The 24,683-nt window shown below is 37.5% G+C and overlaps 1 protein-coding gene across 1 annotated transcript in view; it reads right to left on the reverse strand.

Annotated features, from left to right (window-relative positions):
- Window positions 1-24,683, reverse strand: part of LOC134649956 (neural cell adhesion molecule 2-like) — a 124,474-nt gene that overhangs the window by 38,812 nt on the left and 60,979 nt on the right. The window lies entirely within an intron of this gene.

Below are 24,683 nucleotides of genomic sequence, written 5' to 3' on the forward strand. Positions count from 1 at the left end.
ACTGACGGTGACGCGTCGCGCAGGTCCCGCATCATCATCATGGACAAGAAGCCACCGAAGTCCCCCCCCGCCCCTTCGGGGCGGGTGGGTAGACAAGAAAGTGGATTTCACAATCCACCCGCAGCCACAACAGTAAAACTCGCGACCCCCCCGGTCCCTTCGGATAGGGTGGGTAGTTCGCAACGCGAGTTTTACGAAGTACCCGAAGACACCAAGACCCCGGAACCCACCTACGGCCCCACAGAGCCGTGGAAACCAGACTTCGATGGCCACATCGAAGCCCTCGGACGCCCCTACGCACCACCCTCATGGGTAGCCCCAGACCGACTTTCCCCTCGCGGGCAACTTGATCGTGTTTGTATCAAGGCTGCCAGCTTGGCGCAAGTCGGTCACATACCTCCACGCCCGGAAGTATGGCCAACAGCCTTCCCTAGGCTGATGGGGCACGCCCCTGGGACAGTGGAGCAGTCCCAGGAAGAAGCCCAACCGCAGCGCCACCAGGACGAGCACCCCGTCACTCCACAACCTTCGGCAGTTGAGGAGAAGCCGGAGTGCAGCACGCCCGACAAGCAGGACCAGGAAGGGTCCTGTGACACCACCCCGCCACCGACGGACCCGCGACCCCGCGCCAGCCCCGGAGCCGCCCCGCAGCCCCAACAAGGCCCCTCAAAAGGCCCCACCAAGCAAGACGCCGCACTTACAGAGGCCCCCAAGCCGGGAGCTACTGTACCTGCCCCCCCGGCCCCCGCGCCGGCATCTACACCCGCAGCCCCTGACATCAACCACGCAACCGCCGCAGCCCCGCAGCTGCGCCTAATAAAAACGCCTGAGCACGCCGAACGCTCGGGCCCCCGCCGCCTACTGGGCATCGCGCCGCTCCATGCGCGCCCCCCGGATAACCGCCGGCAGCGCCAGCGCCCCCAGGGTACAGGAGCAAGCCGAAAAAGGAGGAGACACCACCAACCGGGCACCGCGCCGCTCCACGCACGCCCTCCGGACAGCCGCCGACAGAGGGAGACAGCCCACAGTTGCAACGAGGCTCCACAGCCACAAAGCCACTGAGAGGCTACATAGAAGAGAAAATGCCATGACAGGCCAGTCGGCTAGTTATGGCCATGAAGCCACCGCCCTAGAATAGGGCACTGAAAAGACCCGCCCGTAGTTACGGGCGGCGATTTCAAACCGCCAAAAATCCCCAAAAGGGATGGGAAGGCATCTCATACCTCCCTTCGGGAGGTATGAAAGAAGCAGACGAGCGTACCGTCGGCAGTCGTCCTCACCGCCTTCTGCTGTGAGCACCGCTCTCCCACGGTTGTGCCGGCCTGGGGTTACCGCGTAGGCACCCGGTCCTTTGCTTCCCCCCTATCCCGTTCCTGCGTCTCGGTTGTGCCGGCCTGGGGTTTCCGCGTAGGCACCCGATCCGCTTCCCGCCTATCCCGTTCCTGCGTCTCGGTTGTGCCGGCCTGGGGTTTCCGCGTAGGCACCCTAGATCCAGGATCGTCCTGTATACCTATCCGTCTTCATCCCCCTTACCCTTTGGGGATCCCGAGTATCCCAACTCTATTTTCCAAAATATGCGTTGTATATTTTATTTTTTATTTTTCCCTAGAAGTAAACACATATATTTATCACATATAATTTTATTTCTCAATACAAAAAAGTCATGCATTGTAGGGTTAAGCTTGCATATTTATTTATATATATATATATATATATACATATATATATATATATATATATATATATATATATATATTATATATATATATATATATATAAATAAATATGCAAGACTTGCTCGTTTAAAGGTATTAGAGTACAGAGCATCATTTTTTGGACTAAATCTTCAGGCTTTTTTCATTTCAACCTCCTACTAACCACCAAATTTGTCAGAACCTAAATAAAAACAAAAAAAACCCTCATCCTTTTCTTTTGGGTGCTATTACTAGTGTAAGACAAAGATGAGAGTATGATTCTCTCTGTCTATGTTTGAAATGAGACAGTCCTTTGACAAACTATACTGTATACAGTTTACGATATAACCTACAGACCTTACTTACTTGCGAGCAGAGCATAGCATAGAGCATCAAGGTGGCAATTAGTCAATCGTTAGCGTTAATCGAAAAATAAGTAAACTATGGAAATTATCACTATAAGTAATTATCGTCTGTATTTCATTCCAATCTTTATTTCAGTGTTTTGCGAATTGTTCCATTTCAGTTGGAAGTCAAAGTCTATATAAACCACTGCAGCAACAGCAATAACAACAGCAACGTTGCTATAGTCGCCATCAGAATGTGATCCTAAGTAGTAATCGCAATCAAAAATTTACTTTTTTCAAATGAGTATTAACTTTTAAATCGCTAAATACGATCTGGGGGCCGATTTTTGAATTTCGACCACTCGATTTCGTGTATTTCGTTAATTAATATCTCCACTACTAGGCATTTAAATTCTACTAATAGAATTGAAATCGAGTGGTCAATACCAATAGATTCCAAATTTCGATCGCTCGTATTTCAAAAATTAGCATTTCGCCTTTTGCCACCGATTTTCGAGTGACCAAATCGAGCGATCGAAATTCAAGAATCGGCCCCCTGTACGGCTACCATCAGTTTGGCACTGACATAAACGCCGTCGAGAACGTAATTTACTTTCTATACATCTCGCTCGTACTCGCATATTAGTGCAAACGAGATGTATAGAAAGTAAATTACGTTCTCGATAGTGTAAATGTCAGTTTTGACATTGTCAGTGACTCATGGTACGGGCTCAGGAATACGCTGTTAAATATTTTGAGTTTTTCACGACCACTTTATATCCAAGCCAGTTTAGGCTCAAGCTTAAACTTGCTTATATTTTTGTAATTTAAAAATAAAAGCAATACTAACATATTTCGGGAACATTTTTAGCTGTCTAAATATTTAATTTACTCTGCATTCGGCTTCATAAACATGCTTGCTGCAGGCTTGGTTATTATATAAAATAGCCGTATCTACGCATCTGAAACGCGAGGCGTGCAAATTTCCTGTCTGCCATAATGGCCCCTACCTTAATTCATGAGCTTGCTAGCGACGAAACCGCCGAGCGCGTGACATAATGAATATTGCTTGAGGCGAGAAGCCTGCTTTTAAACTCATCTTGTCAGAAAAACAGTATTTACTAAACACACACGTTTATTTCAGGTACATGTTATTTTTTCACGATTAAACATTAAAACCGATGTATTGATTGAAATAATACATTTGTCATTTTGGAAGCAATCTCCTACAGTTCTGTGTTTTTAATCGTATTCGATATTTAAATGTATATAAGTATGTATTTATCTATATAAGTACGAGTATGTATATCGTCGCCTAGCACCCATAGTACAAGCTTTGCTTAGTTTGGGGCTAGGTTGATCTGTGTAAGATGTCCCCCAATATTTATTTATTTATTTATTTAAATATACAACGGAAAGTTAATATTTTGAATACAAAAATCATAAAAGTAGTCTCAGTTGCCTTGAAAGCTTCGGCTTCCAGCCCACGCTTGTCGGTAGGTAGCTAAAAGTACATCCGTTCGGCCCCAATTTTGGGGAAAGCCATAAGCCGCGCGTGGCGCTGTCGCCACCTAGCGGCCATATCTGTGCTGATCGTAACAGACGCGTTTTGTTAGAGAGTGTCTTCTGTACTTAGTACTATTATTTATTCTGTGACTATGTATACCTTGATCGGTGAAAGATGGGTGATGTGTGCTTAATAGCCAACGACCACCGTGCCAATCGTTAACGCTCGAATGACATTTCTTGTTGTTTCTTGTAGTTAATAATGCCAAAGTATTGATAATTTTACTTTTTTTAGAGCAAACTTATTTCGTTTATTTAACCAAATATTTCCTTTATTTATTTACTATCTCCCCAAGACATAAAAATATCAGTTTCATTTACTTAATAACGCTTGAATTGGCGAGATAAATGAATTTCAATAAATATTGAAATATATAGATATATCAAAGAGAGGCTTAATTATAACCAAGGAACCATTGCGCAGCCAAGCACCTTGTTTGTTATCATGGCGTTACTTACGAAATACAAGTTTTTTTCATGAAAACTGGCTGTTTTCTGTTTTTTACTACAACACCCTGGATTTTTATCCATGTTCATAGAAAGTCGTACTCTTTACTCCTTTTATCGTCTAAAAATATAAAGGTTAATATTGTTTGTTCTAAACACGGGACGGATATTACATTTCGTGACATTTCCGCCAGTGATAGGTATCTAAAGTGCTTGTTGAAGTACAAAAATAGCATATTGGATTTCAAGAAGAGTTAAATGGAACGAATAATAAATTAATAGAATCACACAAACATACATGTTGAAAAAGTATGGAAATATAAACTATTAAAAATGACGTGGGTGTTTCATGATTATACACGAACGAGACGTTGCGATTGTCACCTCTTCTTAGTCACACTCAAGATTTTAACTTTTAAGTTATTTCTATAATTCTCATGGGAATTCCCAGTGATTCGTTTACGAATACGAGAGACTATCCATGCAAATCTAAATTAATCTGCCAGTTTTCAAGGATATATCCCCAAAAGGCAACGTTTGCGATTTTATAGCGATTCGGATTAAAGGCTTTAGAATATTTCAAGTTATGTTGAGTTCGGAACGGAGACAGCTTAATGCTAAGTAAAAAGATTTATTCTGACATTCTTATCCGCTTTTAATTTAACGCTTTTGCGATAAAGCTGTGTACTGAATTTTAATTTTCGATCTGACCCCATTTAGGTAGGTATGTAGGATAGATATGAGCGCCGCGCCGGCGCGCCGCCGCCGCCGACAAAATTTTCGCGCCGCCGCCGCCGCGCTGCGCTATCGGCGTGGCATCGGCGTGACCTTGGTAGTTACTACTACTTTCAGAATCAGATAATATATTTTTAATCGAGTTTAGATCATTAACGGCGCCACTTCGAATAGTTTATAGGCATTCAAAAGGTATTTTAGGCCCGTATAATTCAAAAATATCGAAGACAAATGCAAACTTATCCATCTAGTAACCGCGCTACTAGTCTTGGAGAAACGAAATTATTTAATATCAATTTTAACATCAATATGCTTGTAATAGATATACTGATTTCCTTCCATTTTTATTGTGGAACGTTCCACATTACAATTTATAGGTTATATATATATATATACACTAGATATATGTCAATCATAATGAAAAAATTAACTGTGATCAACTCTGGCTAACGTGAGACACGAACCCACATCTTTGGATTACCGATCCAATGCATAACTAATTTTGCCAGCTAACCATTCGTCATTTACCGCTACTTTAACCATTGCAAGCATTACCATCTTTAAAAGGTATAAAATGGGGTTAATTTTGAGATATTAAGCGTTTCCACGTTCAAATGTCCGACCGTTGGCTTCGCACGGAAGGGCGCCGAATCGGGTCTCAATTAAACTTGGTCACTGTTCAAATTTCAAGCTTTGCTCTCTCGCAGCTCAATCTTTGGCCTTGCATCGCTCGCATGGAATTAAGCCGCTATCTGAACCTGCAAGTTTTGGGCCCTGTTTGGAGCTCAACTTTCGGCCTGTTTTAAAACGCTTGAGCATTGGTCCTTATCCGATCTTAGCTCCATTGCAGCTCGCCCTTTGGCGTCGCACGGATGCGCCTGCAGGAAAGCTCCAGATCTTTAACACTATGGCTTCAGTCTTTATCGGCCTTCACCCTCGCTCTGCTCTCTTGCAGCTCGGCCTCGCACAGAAGCGCGCCGCAATCGGAGCTCCGGGCGTTCGGCCGTTAGCCAAGCTTACACTTGGCGTTCGATTCTTAGCTGTATACTTACCTGCAGCTCATCCTCTGGCCTCGCATTGGGAGGCGTCGAAATCAAGTCTTTGGTGTTCGGCACATGGAGCTCGGCGTTGGACCTCACTTTTTGACATAAATCGGTTTTGTTGGGTCGATATTGGTTAATGACGGAGCTCGATTTTCTTTGGACTGTCGACAAGACGTTTCTCTGATACAGTCAATCCGCAATTTTTAACTTAGCACAAAAGATAAGGGCCTCGCTAAGATCTTCCGGACAGAGCCTCGCCAAGATTAAGACCGCCTCTGATGCCGCGCGATACCGCTTATCCACAGTTTATACGATATCAATTTTTTTCGTACCATTATTCAATAAATTATCCTTGAAAATAAAGAATGCATCTATTTCATCAATTTCTTACAGCAAAAACATGTTTTTTCGGTAAAATTTTGGTTTGGATTCTGTTTTCATTAATCGAAGGTGTTTCAAGGTCACGCCGCCGATTCGCCGCCGCCGCCGACCAATTTTGACCGGCGCGCCGCCGCCGGCTATATGCCCATCGGCGCTCATATCTAATGTAGGAGGTACAATTATTATTCGTGAAATTTCTCTTATTAAAAATGTATTTTCAGGGCCTCTATTCTGAGAGACGCCAACGGTACCATGAACATTTATCCCCACTGCCTGTACCTGTAGAGAAGGAACCCTAAAGAAATAAATAATTCGCCATTACTGTGTTGCCTAAGAATATTTAATTACATCATGTGGGTATATATAATTATACTCTATTATGTATACTAATGACCCACATTCAGAGTGTGAGAGATGAAAATATATTTGTGAAATCTTGTCCCGTGTTTGTTTAATCGCTCAAAGGTCAACTTTAGGACGCACTCGTTCACGTGACCTCTAACTTCACCAGTGTTGGCCAGACACAGTGTCGCCGATCTGACCTGGCTTTTTGCCCCGATTTCAGGATCTCTGATTGATTGATTGATTGATTGATTGATCATTTATTTGTCAATAGTGGGTTCACAAAGAGGTCTTAAAACTATTTACAATATGTAAGTACATAGGATCTCCACATTGTGCCTACAAACTGGCATACAAATTTAATTAAACTAGCCTAATTACATGCATATTAAAATTAACTTATCTATTAAGGAACTCGCCCACACTGAGATATTGCCGTTTCTTACGAGACAACGAAAACCTAATAGTCACTTTTATTGTCACTTTCATATGATTATTAATTTCTCATTGTTGCTCGTTTATATTTTAAAATTATAAACATACATATATAGTGATATAGTTCGACTTTTGTAAACTTATACATAAGTATGTAAGTAATTATAGGTATACTTATCTGCAATTTTTTTTTCGGCATCTGCAACTTGTTAATGTGGCCGATATTATGTAATTTAACGCAGGTTAGGATACGAAGGGTACTTGTCGATGTCTAAAGTCCAATGTTTTAAAATAATATTATGTATATGTAATTTATTCAAAATACTTTAATTTATTTTTCCGTATGTATGAATTGATATTTGAGATCGTCTGTCAAGTAGTAATTAAGCTGACGTCCTTTGACCCCCTTGAAACATCTTAACCCAGTTCTACGATTCAGGAGAGTACTTACGTACTAAGATGTCGGCTTCCGATGCCTATTGGACAATATACAGGGTGCTTCCTGTAACAGAAGCAATAAATTAAACTAAAGGCTGTACTCCTCAAACTGACCAGCATTTGTTCAGCAACTTTTAAAAATTATGAATCCTTTAGACTTCCTCTTTTTCATACAAAATAAATATTGCCTTCAATGTACGCTGACATCAGTGTGTTTGACGTTGCTTGTCACGCTTTAATCATAACAAAATTTGCAATACATTGCGTCTTAGAATAAACTTTAAAGTGTAATAAAAATCAAAACATGAGTTATTTTCAAAAGTTGCTGAACAAATATTGCTCCGTTTGAGGACTACATACAGCCTACAGTTTAATTTATTGCTCCTGTTACAGGAAACACCCTGTATACATATAAATTAATAATTGTCAAGGACACTTGTGAAACTATAATTCTATAAAGTTTTCAACCAGCGTGAAATTGAGAGAGATATCCACAGAAGTAAGCAGGTAGTTTTAAATCAGACTTTAATTCGGTATTTAAAATACTGAATTAATCTGACACAGGACATTATATTCTTGCTTTAATATTTTACCTTAAACCTCGTACTAACAGTACTTACTGTGGGAAAAGATCATTTGAGGAAGATAAATCAAAATGTAAAAGTTGCCGGTATACATTCCTGTTGGTTGCAAAATTGTTGCTGCTTCTCCGGTGGCTCGGCACATTTAAGGAGACAAGTGAATTACTTACAAACCCAAATATATTACACACAAGACTGATTTAATCACCGTAGATTTGATTTGACACAATTCGTGCGTAGTGTTTATGAATGGCAAACTATCTGCTTAGGGATTCGCTGCGGCCCTGTTAATCAAGTGGGTATTTTAGGAGTGCCGTGCATATTAATGAGCCAATCTGCATAATCTTCGTTTGTTGGCACAGATTGGCTAGGCTGTCCGCAGATCTCAACTTTGGAGACGACTGTTTTCAACGGCGGAAATTATTTCAAAACACAAAGTTGTCAGGTTTAATTTCGTTGAGAAATAACTCCAATGAAGCTTGTTATTATAAAGTTAATGTTGAATTTAAGTTTGTATGCTGGATATACATACAGACACATTTAATGGATGGAGTATATAAGATGACTCGCGGTTACAACACTTTGACAGTCCTATTAGTAATCATTTGAATTATTACTCATTTCAGTTTCATCCACGGTTTGGATCTAGTCATATAAATTAAAAATTCCAACAAATATTCCTGTAAAGTTACTGTTAAAATTTTCGGTCGTTGTAGAATAAAATGGCGTAGAATTTAACTAGGTAAGTACGTTATGTGTTGTGGCTCAGGGAGAAGTATTTTAGTAAAACAAAGAGTTTACATGTGTGAGATGTAAGTTTTACAATGCGGAGTCTGTGTGAGGCAATCTATGTCCGCATATCAATATCAATATATTTTTAACGAGTTTATTCGCTAACTAAATATGGGTGCACTCTGATCTCTGAGTACTTATACAAGTTAAGTAACTAATTAATAACTATACAAGTGCGCCACTGCTGTACACTGGCCTGGGGGCCGATTTTTGAATTTCGATCGCTCGATTTCGGCACTCGAAAATCGGTGGAAAACGGCGAAATGCTGATTTTTAGGGTTCCGTAGCCAAATGGCAAAAAACGGAACCCTTATAGATTCGTCATGTCTGTCTGTCTGTCTGTCTGTCCGTCCGTATGTCACAGTCACTTTTCTCCGAAACTATAAGAACTATACTGTTGAAACTTGGTAAGTAGATGTATTCTGTGAACCGCATTAAGATTTTCACACAAAAATAGAAAAAAAAAACAATAAATTTTGGGGGTTCCCCATACTTAGAACTGAAACTCAAAAAATTTTTTTTCATCAAACCCATACGTGTGGGGTATCTATGGATAGGTCTTCAAAAATGATATTGAGGTTTCTAATATCATTTTTTTCAAAACTGAATAGTTTGCGCGAGAGACACTTCCAAAGTGGTAAAATGTGTGTCCCCCCCCCCTGTAACTTCTAAAATAAGAGAATGATAAAACTAAAAATATATGATGTACATTACCATGCAAACTTCCACCGAAAATTGGTTTGAGCGAGATCTAGTAAGTAGTTTTTTTTAATACGTCATAAATCGCCTAAATACGGAACCCTTCATGGGCGAGTCCGACTCGCACTTGGCCGCTTTTTGAAATACGAGCGATAGAAATTGGGAATCTATTGGTATTGACCACTCGTTTTCCATTCTATTTGTAGAATTTACATGCCTAGTAGTGGAGATATTACTGAAAGAAATACACGAAATCGAGCGGTCGAATTTCAAAAATCGGCCCCCTGATCGTAAATTAGTTAGACCAGTAATCTAGAATTCCAATATCCCGTAACCCATAACATAGTGCTACAGCCGCTACATATCAGGAGGGGCCATTAATTTATGTGCCACATTCATTGCCGCGTCACAGCGCCACTTGACGGCGCAGCCGCTCGCCAAGCCGGCAGTGAAGCCAATAATTTACGCGCCTTTAAATGCTATATTTTGCGGTATCTCTGTGCCGTTTCAGGCCTCACGTTGATAATCCAATGAAATGTGTTTGCTGCAGTGTTTAACGTTATAATAATTTTAGGAATTAAATTCTGTTATTTGGAGCTTAATCTGTCCCATTAGAGTTGGAATTATAGGCCCCTGAATTCTTTACAAAATGGTATAACCGCGATAGGTTCTCACGGTTCTTGCATTAAATACCTAATCGGACAAAGGTTTCCTTATTTTAATTAGATATATTAAAAATGTTTCCGTTATCTGTACAAAAACTTTTACCTACTTAGATGCTACGTATAAGTTTGGTTCATGAAATCTGATGAAATGCAATAAGTATATAATTTTTCAAATTTTTCACAAGTTTTTCTGTTCCCATCCCAAATATATTGCTCATGTTATTCCTCTTCCTAAAACTTCTAATCCCACATCTTTTTCCCAATATCGGCCCATCTCCATTCTCCCAGTTATGTCGAAAATCATAGAACACTTTGTTAATCGTCGTCTCCTTTCACACCTCCACAAGTATGATTTGTTGAATCGGTTTCAGTCAGGTTTCCGCCCCGGGCATAGCACTGTCTCAGCTTTGGTAAAGGTCACTGATGACATTCGTTTTAACATTGAAAATAAAAAGCTCACGGTCCTCGTACTTTTAGACTTTAGTAGTGCCTTTAATACGGTTGATTTTGATATTCTCCTTCATATCCTTCGTACGTTTAATGTTTCACATGCAGCTTTGTATTGGTTCCGTAGCTACCTCTTTGGGAGACGCCAGTGTGTCAAGGTTGACGACAAGGTCTCCGAATGGTGTGACCTTTCTGCTGGTGTCCCCCAAGGAGGGATACTATCTCCTCTCCTTTTCTCAATCTTCATTAATGGTATTACTGAGTCTTTAAATTGTAGCTTCCACCTTTACGCAGATGATTTGCAGATTTACGCGGCGGCTAGCATCGATGATCTCCCATCTTTAGTTGATAAAATCAATGGCGACCTTGAGTCAATTCGTTGCTGGGCGAGTAATTTTGGTCTAAAAGTTAATGCAAAGAAATCGCAAGCGATTGTCATTGGTGGTCCCTACTTTGTGTCCAAATTGTCGGAGATAGTGGTACCCAAAGTGCTTTTTGACGGAACAATTATCCCTTTTTCTTCGACAGTTAAGAACCTGGGCATCATTTTTGATCAAACGTTGTCCTGGTCAGCTCATGTTTCTGACATTAGCAATAAACTGTTTGCATCTCTTCACTCATTGAAACGTCTTCAAAATTTCCTTCGTCTTCAAACTAAAATAACTCTTGCTTGTTCACTTTTACTTCCTTTGTTAGACTACGCTGATTCTGCTTTTTTGGACCTTAATGAGGAGCTACTAGACAAACTCGAGCGTTTGCAAAACATTTGTATTCGATACATTTTCGGTCTACGTAAGTTTGATCATGTATCCCAGTTCCGATCGCAGCTTGGCTGGCTTCCGATTCGTCGTCGAAGAGATGTGCATGTCCTGTCATTGCTTTTCAATGTACTATTTAATCCTGCTTCGCCACCTTACCTTTCCGAAAGATTTAGTTTCTTAGCTGCTGGTAGTGGTCACCGTCTTCGATCAAGCGCCAACCTTTCACTCGCAGTTCCACCCAATATGACGCGCACATACAAAAAATCCTTTACTGTCCACGCCGTAAAGCTATGGAACGAGATACCGGTGTCCGTGAGGCAATCCCAATCTGTAGCATCACTCAAGGAGAGGCTTAAAAAATTGTGGCTTTCCGATACATAAGTAGTTCGGTTTTCCTCGATTAGTACTTCTTTAGTTTCCTTTACTTTTCTGGTTCGAGCTCATATCTATTTGTTTTATGATATACGAGGGGTGTTCAAAATATTCTCGGTATGAGAATGAAAACAAACAAGTACGAAAAGTTTGATATTTTTATTTTTCAATATACTCCCCCCCTATGTTCATACACTTAAAAGATCGATCAATTATTTTTTTTAATCCTGCATAAAAATATTTTTTATCTTTGTTGTAAAAATGCTCCTCCACTGCCGCCTTCAATGCTTCATCATCGGAAAATTTATTTCCACGCAGATCCTTTTTAAGATTGGGGAACAAAAAGAAGTCGCTGGGGGCTAAGTCCGGACTATACGGTGGGTGAGTAACAGTTTCAAACCCACATTCAACAATAGCTGCCTTGGCAATATGAGCAGTATGGACGGGGGCGTTGTCATGCAGAAGCATAACACCTTTGGTTAACTTTCCTCGCCTTTCTTTGATTGCATCCTTTAATTGACGTAGAATGTTAGCGTAGTACTGTCCTGTGATATTTACACCTTTTTCTTTATAATCGATCAGTAATACTCCTTCACAATCCCAAAATATCGTGGCCATGACCTTGCCAGCTGAAGGGATGACCTTGAACTTCTTGGGATGAGCTGAACCCTTAATGTGCCACTGCATGGACTCTTGTTTACTCTCTGGGTCATAATGATGAACCCAGGTTTCATCTCCAGTAACTATTCTTTGCAGCACCTCATCAGGATTTTCACCGCACAGGTCAATAAAATCGGAACAACAAGCTACACGCATGTCTTTTTGAAGCCGAGTCAGCATTCGCGGAACCCATCTTGCACTTACTTTTGACATATTAAGATGGTCATGGATAATATCATGTACGGTACCAATAGAGAGATTGGTTACTTGTGCTATAGATTTTACCTTCACTCGACCATCTTCCAATATAAGTTTTTCCACTTTATCAATATTTTCTTGTGAAGTAGCTACTACAGGCCGGCCAGGTCTAGGGTCGTCTTCAACACTCTCCCTTCCACGTTTAAACTCGCTTGACCAATTTTGAATGGTAGATAAAGAAGGAGCAGACTCACGGTAAACACAATCCATTTCCTCTTTTATGGTTTTTTGATTTTTACCCTGTTTTGTCAAGAATTTTATCACGCATCGATGTTCTAATTTAGTTAACATTGTCAATTCCCACATGATGTTCATGTTTGTTCAGCAATTGCAGAAAAACAAAAGAACATCTCGCTTCGAATTATACTTTTTTTTAATGTCAATGAATAAACCTTAGCGGCCAGTAACGAAAGAAATTTTAGAAGAGGTTGTAAGATATCAATACCGAGAATATTTTGAACGCCCCTCGTATATTGAGTATTTATTTATTTATTTAATTTAGGTTATATTTATATATGTACGCTTTATTTTTATTTATTTAAGTATTTCTATTTATGTTTATGTATATTATTTGTAACAATGTGTATTCAAAACTTGCATTTCATTAACTTTAGTGATTGTACACTATTGTTTTGTTTGTCATTCATCGTTACTTCTGTTTTGTTTTATTCGTTTCCTCAAAGGTTAACTGGAAGAGATCCCATACAGGGATAAGTTCGCCTTTGTTGTATTTAATTTACTCTGTAACTATGTTTCTCGTGTTTTTATTTCTATCTGCAATAAAGTATATACATACATACATAAGTCAGACTGAACTGGAACGGAATTTGTATGACTAGACCCGGAAATTCCCGGTTCCTGAACTGATATTATTACCTACTACCTACCTATATGGAAAACTAGTACCGGGAGACCATCCTAAGGTAGTATTCACGTCGAATGCGAGTAGGTACGCACTTCGCTCCGGTGTGCGAGTTGGACACCACTATATAGGTACGCAAATAGAGTTGTCACCCTCATACACCGGAGCGACGTGCAAATTCGAATCAGTGTGATAACCGCGTATTATCAGACAAAAACTAAAAGCAGGGTCAGGCCATTCGTGGCCGTAATTTCCACAAAGATTCGTCCATTAATAATTTATGAACGTTGAGCAAGGCACATAATGGTTGTTTAATAAATTTAATGGATTCGACGACGAAGATACAAGCGTTTGCGAAGGCGCCGTGATAAATAGCAGCGAAGTTGCATATCGAGCGATGGTTACGAGGGGCTAACGCAAAACTGTAGTTTTCTGGATTGTTACACTTTTTGCAAAGGCAAAAGCCATGAATAAATTCACACAGAAACTATATTATATTTGCAAGGGCAGACTCCAACCAAAACCTCACTAGGTTAACACTTGCACTGCGTGTGTTACCAAAACCGTTGCATAGTTATCTTAGTCTTACTCTACACTCTTAATAGATATTTACGATAGATACCAGATGTAAGTACTGTAAAAAAATATTAAGTATTATGAAAAAAAAAATTCTACTGCGTTAGAAACTTAGTAATTATATTGATCAGACGTTCAGTACTCAAATTTCAATAGCTAGAAGGCTTCCTGTTAAGCCTTTTTGATGAAGTAGCTCTATTGAGTGCACAGAGTTCATATTGAACGAGCTACTTAGGAGGTCATATATCTTCCCCATTGGCGAGGCTCTTTGAGCGTTGCTAATTTGACACTTCCTGTCTATTCTCGAAGACAATAAATAACCTAATCTACAATTTGTAAGTAGGCAATTTGTAAGTAGGCATGTACGGTTTGAATCTTGAAGGACTACCTACCCGGTCTTCCTGTGTTGCCTGGCCAAAAAGATAAATTTGATCAATTAAAATATAACGAGAACACAATTAGATGTGACCCAAGAAGCACTTTGGGACGGAATCCAATAAAGCTTGAGAAGTACATATTACAAAATAGACCGAGAGCGTCAATGAATGCAAAATACGAGTGTTTGTCAAAAATTTAGATTTCAAACAATTATTTGTTTGACTATAGGCCAATCATATTAGTATAGACCCGAAATTATATGTGGGATCATCTATGTAAAGGGACCTTATTGTCGATGGCGTTTACGCCGCACGCACTGCGACGCGCAGCGTTGTATTTGTATCGGAGCATCGTTTATAATGGCGGAAGCGCCATCGACAATAAGGTCCCTTTTCATAGATAACGTCACATATAAGGACATACCTACTTTTGACGCGTAAAATAAGTAAAATGTATAACATATGTTTTTATGTACAAAATCTGCATGGCAAAAAAACGTTAACCCAGAAAAGGCGGACTTCATGCCACATGGCACTCTCTAACATCTGTCTTTCCCATAGGGGCCAACCGAAATCCGATGTCGGATTGGCACTTCCGATAGTTTTTGACATATCGGACCTGCCGTTATATGCTAAAGCGCAGTTTAATACTCGTAGAAGGTAAGGTAAACGTACTAGTGCTCGACATGCTAATGCCCAATAAATGTCACCCTGCTGTCAGGTGACAGATTGACAATGATTTAGGTTTCAAGATGACATACGTACTGGGACCGCGTCGAGCACCAGTACGTTTACCTTATATGCAATTCGTAAACAATAAAATTCACAAATATTTCTAAAATACTGATAGGGCCCCGTTCATATAATTTCGTCCGAACATTCTCGTTTGGTGTGCCTGGGTGAAATGCTATAAGTGCTAAAACGCAATTGGTTAATGAGTTCGAATCACGCGCGCGATTGGTCGCAACTGGTTGCGTTAGACTGCACGATTGGCTCAAATTCGTGCGTGACACTCAAAACGACACCGCTGAACTGGCACCATTCTTAGTGCCCGTAAGACCCGTCTTTACGAACTAATATAATTAAGTCAATGAATGTTCAGCATTTAGCAAATTGCCTAGAAGCATTGCAAGCCAACAATTCAAAATATGTGCAGTGGTGTTTTGTAAATTAGGATTAGTATTGGCTCCGTTCTAAGAAGCTGTATTTCGAACCGCAAAATGGACTTTAGCAGCACTGTTAATTAATTGAAACAATGCAATGTAGACGAGAATTATAGCCTTTCTGTTTCCGCTAGAGCCACTACGGACATTTTCTAGTAGTCACTAAATATTCATATAAAATTATGGAACTCTGTAGTCTGTAGAATAATTTTCACTAGTTTAATGAAATTAATAGGTATACCTAAGTTTAGTCGGAAACTGAAATATTTTAAAATATTTAAATCTAAGTAAATATTCAATCTAATTACCGAGTACCTACCTCAAAACGTTTTAATTATACCGAACAAACACTATTCATTACCTGTACTTATCTATACACAACTTTATGGTACAATATTTTGCTTTCATGAATTACCTATTTGCATTTTCAAAAGAATATTACGAGGCAGGGACAAATTTTTGGATATATGGTTAATATTTATATCAAAACTGCCATATTGAGGTACTAGCAAGAAGGACAATTAACGTCTGTCTATTTTCAGAACAAAATATCTATACAAGTTTGTATTAAAGTTTTAGTACACTTATAGGTAAGTTGTGCAAAAAGCGCCTGAGCCGTGCGTTTTTCTGTACATGAAGCTACCAATTTTGTGGAAATATTAATTTTGTTCACAATTACAAGATTTTCAGTTTATAGACAGACATATTTATTGCAGAGCTTAAATATAATCATCTTAATAGCAAATGCTCCGGTTTAGTAATAATAATCTACTACAAAAGCTAGCTTTGACTATTGTTTGTATACACGTAAATTGCCAGTGCTTATGTTTAAGCCTCAGATTTAATTAATAACATTTCCAAAGCGTTAAGGCTATCCTTCCACATAATACGAGTTAAAATGGCCTATCGTCGTTATTAAACGCCTATTTCGAATTCATCTTGTAAATTCTGGAATTGAGCTTGAATTTCAGAGTCTAACTGGCGTCATTTGTAGTAGAGGAGTAAGTTTCTGCTTCAAACGTTCACACGCATCAGTATGCGGCTGTTTCACAGTTAGATGCCGTTACATTATGTTGGTAGTTCATAATTTGCGTTCAATAAATAAGTACTTGAGTCATACATTATTGGTACTTATATCGTCCTTCTGCAGTGAATGACGCGACCCAGCAAATCCATCACGTAAGGAAAATAAAACTTTAAGCCCCTCATGTATGTAGTATAGTGACTTGTAGGGACAGACATTACTCAGGTTGGTGATGAGTTATTAATATTAGGCAGCTCTGATTTGATGGTTTGAAATGCAAGGATTAAAAGAAGATATGCACCCCTACATTGTTAACTTTCATGTTAATGACATTTTATGTGTATCTTGTCCTTACCATCACAACAGGAAAAAATCGCTGTTTTTGATAAGTAGGTAGGTCTAATTCCATTATTCCAGAACAATGTGGTTCTCAGACTTAACCAAATCGGTTCCATCATTTCAAACTTAATGAATAACAAACATAATCAATAATGAATAATTAAAGGAATAATATCTGTAGGTGTGCAAAATACCAATAGGTTTACTGACATTTATTACAGAATTTTCATTATTAGTGGAAAATTTAAATTTATTACCAACGTGTAATTACATAAATTTAATGACCTAAATTTTCTAGTCTGTACGATATAAAATATGAAGTCTAACAATTCGCAATTACACCGCTGTATTACTTAATTAAACGATAAAAATATTTTTGAAATACATTTATTGGTGGACATCGTGCGTATGGTATTCATTAACATGAAACTCATTGATTGAGTAGGTAAACAGATACTTGCACGGAAACAGATATAATAGTGTCATGATTTTTGGTAATTATATCAAAAAGTGTAAGCAAATATGAATTTTACTTGGCAACTTTCTGAAAATACCTGAATTTAATATTAGGGTAATGGGTAATGTTTAATGACTTACCTGGCAACACTTGAGTTAGCAAGTGGTAGGGGTAAGTGGGAGTTAAACGGACGGTTGTGCAGACTCGTTCACTTGGATTGGGGAGTCAAAGAGAGAACATCTTGATGGTAACGGGTGAGCAAAGTTAAAGAGGCACCACCATTTTATAATTAGAGCAATCATAGATAAATTTATAATATTTCAGAAGTGTTAACGTATCACTAACCCACAATAAGATTTTTAGATTCGATCGGTAGAATAAAAACGTAAGTTGTCTTTATTTTATTTCAATAGTAGGTACCTAAGTGCCTACATAATGGATTGATTTTATGAACCTCGAGTAGTTTATGTGTTTTGAATGCAGTTTTGTAGCTGTAAGAAGCTTAGACTTTCTTTACATTGTTGCTTTGTAGTGTTGTTTTAAATTATCAAGATATTTTAATGCAAAAAAAAATATAAGGTAGTTTTATTATACATGAGTGGTAGTTGTATAATCAGCGACAAAGTAAAATTTTACATCAATTCATTGTAAAAGTATTGAGTTTAGTTTGGTTTGTTTTAATGAAGGTAGGTTACCTACATTTTGCTAACGGTAAAAAGTTATATATTTAATTATATACTCTTAGATGGATGAGTAATTAGAGTATCTGATCTAGGTACGTGTTCTTTGCAAAAGTATTTGGAATATAACCATAATTTTCGATATCATTTGAATGGTACAATTATTTTAGTCGGTTGCTATTACGACATCTACCTACAATGAAATTATAATTATTGTATTAGTATTAAAGCGGCAGACTTTTGATTTTGGAATGAGTTCATAAGTTAATAGTTATGTACCCGTCGATTTAATGGCTATTTAGCACAGATTATTGTTTTATATGTACCTATTATCTACTATAAATGATCAAAATTATTGTCATCAAATTGCAACGTCGTAAGAAAATTGATACATTTATGAGTAGATAAGTACATATTTGAAATGCCTATTATTTTGATCTTTTTGTGTTTTATGATTACAGATTGATGTGTGGGCTTGTGCTGGTGATCAGTGATCGGAAATTTGTGCTATTGAATTATGTCTTATTTATTTCATAAAATATAGTACATGTGTAGCATATCGCGGTTAATTGGGACGGAATAAGCCTTGTTCATTGAAACTGAACTGATTAACTATAACCTATAGTTTTTGTCCAGCAATTTTTAGTGACAACGGTACTTTGTTCCTCTCGGTTAAAGCCTATTTGATTTTTTTTTGTCATATGCAAACTAATAATATTTTATGATACAATATAATCATTACAATTAATTTAAATGAGTACCGTATAAGTAGTATTGTGCAATGCAGTGCATTTACGAAATAAATATGACATTAGTAAGATAACAATAGCACAGGGATACTTTGATACCTGATACTTTAAATCGACGTTAATATGAGCTTGTGTCATTTGTGTTTGACGTGAAGGCGTCTTTTGTGTGACGTGAAGGCGTCTTTTGTGTGACGTGGAGGCGTCTTTTGTGTGACGTGGAGGCGTCTTTTGTGTGACGTGGAGGCGTCTTTTGTGTGACGTGAAGGCGTCTTTTGTGTGACGTGGAGGCGTCTTTTGTGTGACGTGGAGGCGTCTTTTGTGTGACGTGGAGGCGTCTTTTGTGTGACGTGGAGGCGTCTTTTGTGTGACGTGGAGGCGTCTTTTGTGTTTGACGTGGAGGCGTCTTTTGTGTGACGTGGAGGCGTCTTTTGTGTGACGTGGAGGCGTCTTTTGTGTGACGTGGAGGCGTCTTTTGTGTGACGTGGAGGCGTCTTTTGTGTGACGTGGAGGCGTCTTTTGTGTGACGTGGAGGCGTCTTTTGTGTGACGTGGAGGCGTCTTTTGTGTGACGTGGAGGCGTCATTTGTATGACATGGAGGTGTCATTTGTGTGTGACGTGGAGGCGTCATTTGTGTGACGTGGAAGCGTCATTTGTATGACATGGCAGTGTCATTTGTGTGACGTTGTGGCGTCATTGATGTTGTTTTGTATGACGTGGAGACGTCATTGAAGCTGAATTTTTGACGTTGGGGCGTCATTAAGGTTAAGTTCTATATGACACGAAAGTGCGTCATTTGTACTACTTAAGCATGCGTTATTGGAGTTTCGTTTTGTGTAACGCGGGTATGCGTCTGATGAAGATGACTTTTTATTTAAATTTGAAAATTTAGAGATGTTTGGAACAAGTAAAATACATAGTATAGCGCGCGTGTACGTTATTGAAAGTTAAAAAATAAACTGATGTGGATCTGACAGGCTAATGTTGATCATTTATTGCAGATCATGTTAAAATGTTTATAGTGGGAAAAAAGTAGGCATAGATATCGTGAGAGTGCAGAGGATTTATGTCGTACTAGCGACAGCTCCACAGATTTTTTTTATTAATATTCTGGTAGTTCTTGTTGTGTTTTTGTGATAACAAGCATTTTGAATCTATGTAAAGACATGAAAAGGGTTTGAGTACTTACATTTCAAGTATTTTAAATATTTCACGGATAAGTACGTGTATTATTTCGATCGGGTTGCGCAGTAAATGTTAATGTCTTATTCCTCTTTTACAATGTCGACGTGGTTAATGAGAGATACGGCAAATAGTTTCAACATAATGAACAAATTGAAATAACATTAACAACAGTATGGGAGTAATTCTCTTAAAAAGGACAGAAGTTAATGACAAGTAAAACTTTACCAACCATATGACTTGGTCAGTCTAATAGGATGAGTTCGGAGTTGATTTTTTGATCCCTGTCTTGTGCGAGTGATCTGTTTGCACGGAAATGTAGTTAAGTTTTCATTAACGTGTTTTGCAAAGTCATATTAAATGTATTGAGAAGGAAGTGTAAGAATTTTGTTTATTTTAAAATGATTATGTGCTGGAGTACGAGGTGGAACAAACGAGATACGAGAAACGTTGAAAGCATCAAAGGAAGTTGATATTGGTTTTGACCTGCTCAAATAGGAGTGAGGGGTCAAGGTGACTGAGAATTGTTGAATGAATTGTGAAATGGGGTCAATGAAAATTTACAGAGTTAGTTAAAATGTCACATTTGTGCTAACTTTATAACAAAAGTTAGAGAATATTTTTTTTTATACCAGAGAACTCTTGTCATTGGCGGAAGATTGAAAAGAGTAGTTGGTTTTTACCTCATCGGGTTTTTCTAATGAATATATTTTGACTATGAAATGAATTCAATAAAATAATATCTGTGTTGAATATTAAATACAATGATCTTTTTGAAGCTATAGTTGACTGATTGATGTCAGAAAACTGTTTGATTTAGAATTTTTCACACTAACGCAATTGGCAATAACTTATTGTATAAATTAAATTAGTATATGTACATGCCATAAGTGAGTGGTACTATGAAGCAGTAAATGTTCAAAAACTAACTATAAGTAAACATTTTTTTTTTAACATTACGAAATAGTCGTTTCAAAATTAGTGGTGATAATGAATGTAATTTTTAAAGTGAAAACTTCTTTGGCGGCGCCGAGCATTTTTTGTGATGAAAAAAAAAATGTTAAACTCGCGAGAGCGTAAGACGTAAGATTCGTAAAACGTGGGACGGGCACGTGGCCTGGTCGAGGGACTGTTACAATGTCATTGAGTTCTTCTTTGTTGATTTGAATTGAATGCCATCTGGTGACTTTCCCTCTAGCTGGTACTGGTATGGCTCGAGTACTGACAGCGATGTGTTTGGGGGTTTCAAGTGATGAGACGAAATAACGCTGGATGGCGCTGGCCTCAATTGAGACAATTGTCATTTTGCACTGGTCATTGAGTTTTCGCTGCTGGCGCTCCCTGGGTGCAGCCCGTTGTTTTTTTTTTTGTCTTATACTGTATGCAGTTGTTTTTTTTTTCTTTAAGGTGCGATCGAGTTTGGTGTCATGTAGGGATTGGGCTTGATTTCCTCTCTTACAAAATAGTATTTAAGTATCGTTACATGCGGTCTCGAAATATTTTGAAATAAAAATGTACTTTCTCTATGATTGAAAGTTTGATGCGAGTTTATTTTTGAAACTTAGAATATCCAAATGAAAAAAAAAAGCTTTAGTAAATTAGATATCAATGTCAAAAGGTATTTTATTTTTAGTTGTGTGTACGTCTATATGAAGAATATTTAGGGTTATATACAGTTACAAATCACGTTATAAAAGCGAAATTGTAGAAATGGCTGAGTTTGTGAAGAAGTTTAGAGCTACAGCCTCTAGATACGTAATAATATGTTTGAAGCATAGAAATAATAAAGTACATGTATAGTCGTAAATTAAAAAAAAAAATAGTTGAATTAGGTATTTGACTTAGATTTTGGTTAGAGACATGAAATAGGTAACATTCATTGCCTATGCGTGATTTCAGTAACTGATTTGCTTTTAAATTATGCGAATTGTGAGTTTAGTCGTATTTATGCCAGGGTCTAACTCTAAACATACTCTGCTTGATTATTATTGATTTGTTAATCGATTTAAAACAGTGTCTAGAATAATAGTTTATCTAAATGATGGGATAGCATTAGTAGTTGTTAATAACTGTTCTAGCATATCTAGAAAGGGTTATATAGGGTAACATATACATCAATGATCGAGACATCCAAAATTAAAACCATCCTATCTCTCTCGTATTCAAAGTTATGATTGTGATGTTTCGTTCGTATCAGGATCAGGATAAAAAAAAATGTAATTCAAAATTCATAATTTTCATAAGTTGTAGTTGGTATATCACATGACTTTCCACATTTCCGCTTTTAATATCTAGTTTCTGTATTATTTACGTTCTATTTTCAAAAAGTTAATTTCGTGTCATTGTGTCGTGGTTCATTTATTTATTAATGAAACACTTACATTTTGAAGTTCATCTTAACAGAGGTAATAAAATAATATTGAAACGGTTATTGATTAGGTACTTAACATATGTCGGTACGCTTAAAAAATGTATGTCACATAAAATTGATTACTTCAAATTGAATTTTAATACTGTCAATAGAGTTGAATATTATAATTGCCATAAATGGCTTTATATGCACTATAGATAGGTACTTAAAATCAATTAAGTTAGTATGAAAGAAGAAACCAATTGCACCAATAAGATTGGTTTCGTCAGAAATGTTTGCATTGATTTCAAAAATCTGCTATCTTTGCATGATTGCTGTGAGAAATAATATTGAAAGAATGTGAAGAAACATGTTTTTTTTTGGAAAGCTTACTTTGATTAAAAACAAAAAAAAAAGATAAATTGCCATCTTTAGAAGACTGCTGTAACGAATGATATCAAAAGGGTGTGTACAAAATGCAAATCTTCCGTTTGGTCCGACGAGTTGATTTATTTCTGTTACAATAGATGAAATAAAATAAATCTTCAAGAAAAACTGGTAAATTATTAGATATATTGGGTGTCAAATAGACTTTGAAATTTAGAAAATGCATCAAAATATTGGACATTATACAATTATTTAATATTATTTGCAAAAATAAAAATCTACAATTATGCATGATAAAATTGATAAAGTCTGCGTTTTGCTACTGAAACCTGTCTCAAGTGTTTCTGTCGACTTTGAGTTTAATATTCGGAAACAGGTTAGCAAGGTTATATGCTAATAAAATAAAGAAAATATGTATATCTTAAGTAACAACACCAATAGCTAATTTATTTGTCAGGTCTGTTTCAGAGAAATAATAAAAAAAAATAGTTTGTGTTCATAATATTAAAATTTAAACTTTTAAAGGTACAATATCATATTTTACTTGAAGACTATCGAATTCATTGAATAAAATCTATTTATTGCATAAACTTATATCGCTGTATGATGAAAAATGTTTTAAGCGTTTGTAAGACACGTAGTAAACATCAAGTAAATAATTAACTACAAGTCAAATTCTCATAAAGCTAAACATATGCAATTGACAGTAAACATAAAGAAAGGAAAGAACTGAAGGCCGAATGTCATGATAGACGCGAGCTCAAACATATTGATTTAAAACAAAGTTTACACATTTAATGTTATTGTTTACAACTAGGTATAAGAAGCTGAATAAGCATTTCGATCTCAGGGGAATTTCATGGAGTAGGTACGATTTATTTCGGTGTATAAGAAATGTTTTATAAGTGTTTCTAAAGGAGCTTTCTTAGCTATTTTCTTTTCAACCTTAAATTGAGTTTCGTGCGCCGGAGTCATGCACGAAGTAGGATGGCCGAATGTCATGATTTTTGGTAATTATGTCAAAAAGTGTAAGCAAATATGAATTTTACTTGGCAACTTTCTGAAAATACCTGAATTTAATATTAGGGTAATGGGTAATGTTTAATGACTTACCTGGCAACACTTGAGTTAGCAAGTGGTAGGGGTAAGTGGGAGTTAAACGGACGGTTGTGCAGACTCGTTCACTTGGATTTGGGAGTCAAAGAGAGAACATCTTGATGGTAACGGGTGAGCAAAGTTAAAGAGGCACCACCATTTTATAATTAGAGCAATCATAGATAAATTTATAATATTAGTGAGGGTGTTAAGTGAAATGACCTTTTTTTGCTTGATTAAAGCATGAAACTTGGCACAGTTGTTCCTTAAATCAAAATAAGCCGATTAAGATCGGTAGCCCGAGGGACCCCCCGCAAAAGCCCGAGAGGGGGGGGCGTCAAGTAGCGCCCCGCCCGGCTTCATTCTAAAAATTCTAACAGGCCCCGCTTAGCTAATAGGTCATATTTGGTATCAATTTCGGATAAATAAATAACGTAGAATTCATTTCTGGTATAAAAAATTGCAATTTGTTGAAAAAAAAAAATAAAAAAACACAAAAAATCTAATTTTTCAAGTGTAATTTTTGTTTTATATTTATTGTCAAAATTAAACTGCTTAGTTTTTCTACATACAAAAAATATGACAATAAAGCCTATTTAATGCAGATTTTAAAAACATAACTTTTACTAACCTTTATTAAAAGTAAATTGCATAAAAAAAACTTATATTGTCTCGCGCCGGTGAATATCTTTTTACCGACATCGGCATTGATATAGACAACATCCGAAGTGCACACTCTGGAGACCGATTAAATGTATTGTTTATTGTTGTAGATTCTATTA

The sequence above is a fragment of the Cydia amplana genome, chromosome 1, assembly GCF_948474715.1.
Source record: "Cydia amplana chromosome 1, ilCydAmpl1.1, whole genome shotgun sequence".
Classification (NCBI taxonomy): Eukaryota; Metazoa; Arthropoda; class Insecta; order Lepidoptera; family Tortricidae; genus Cydia; species Cydia amplana.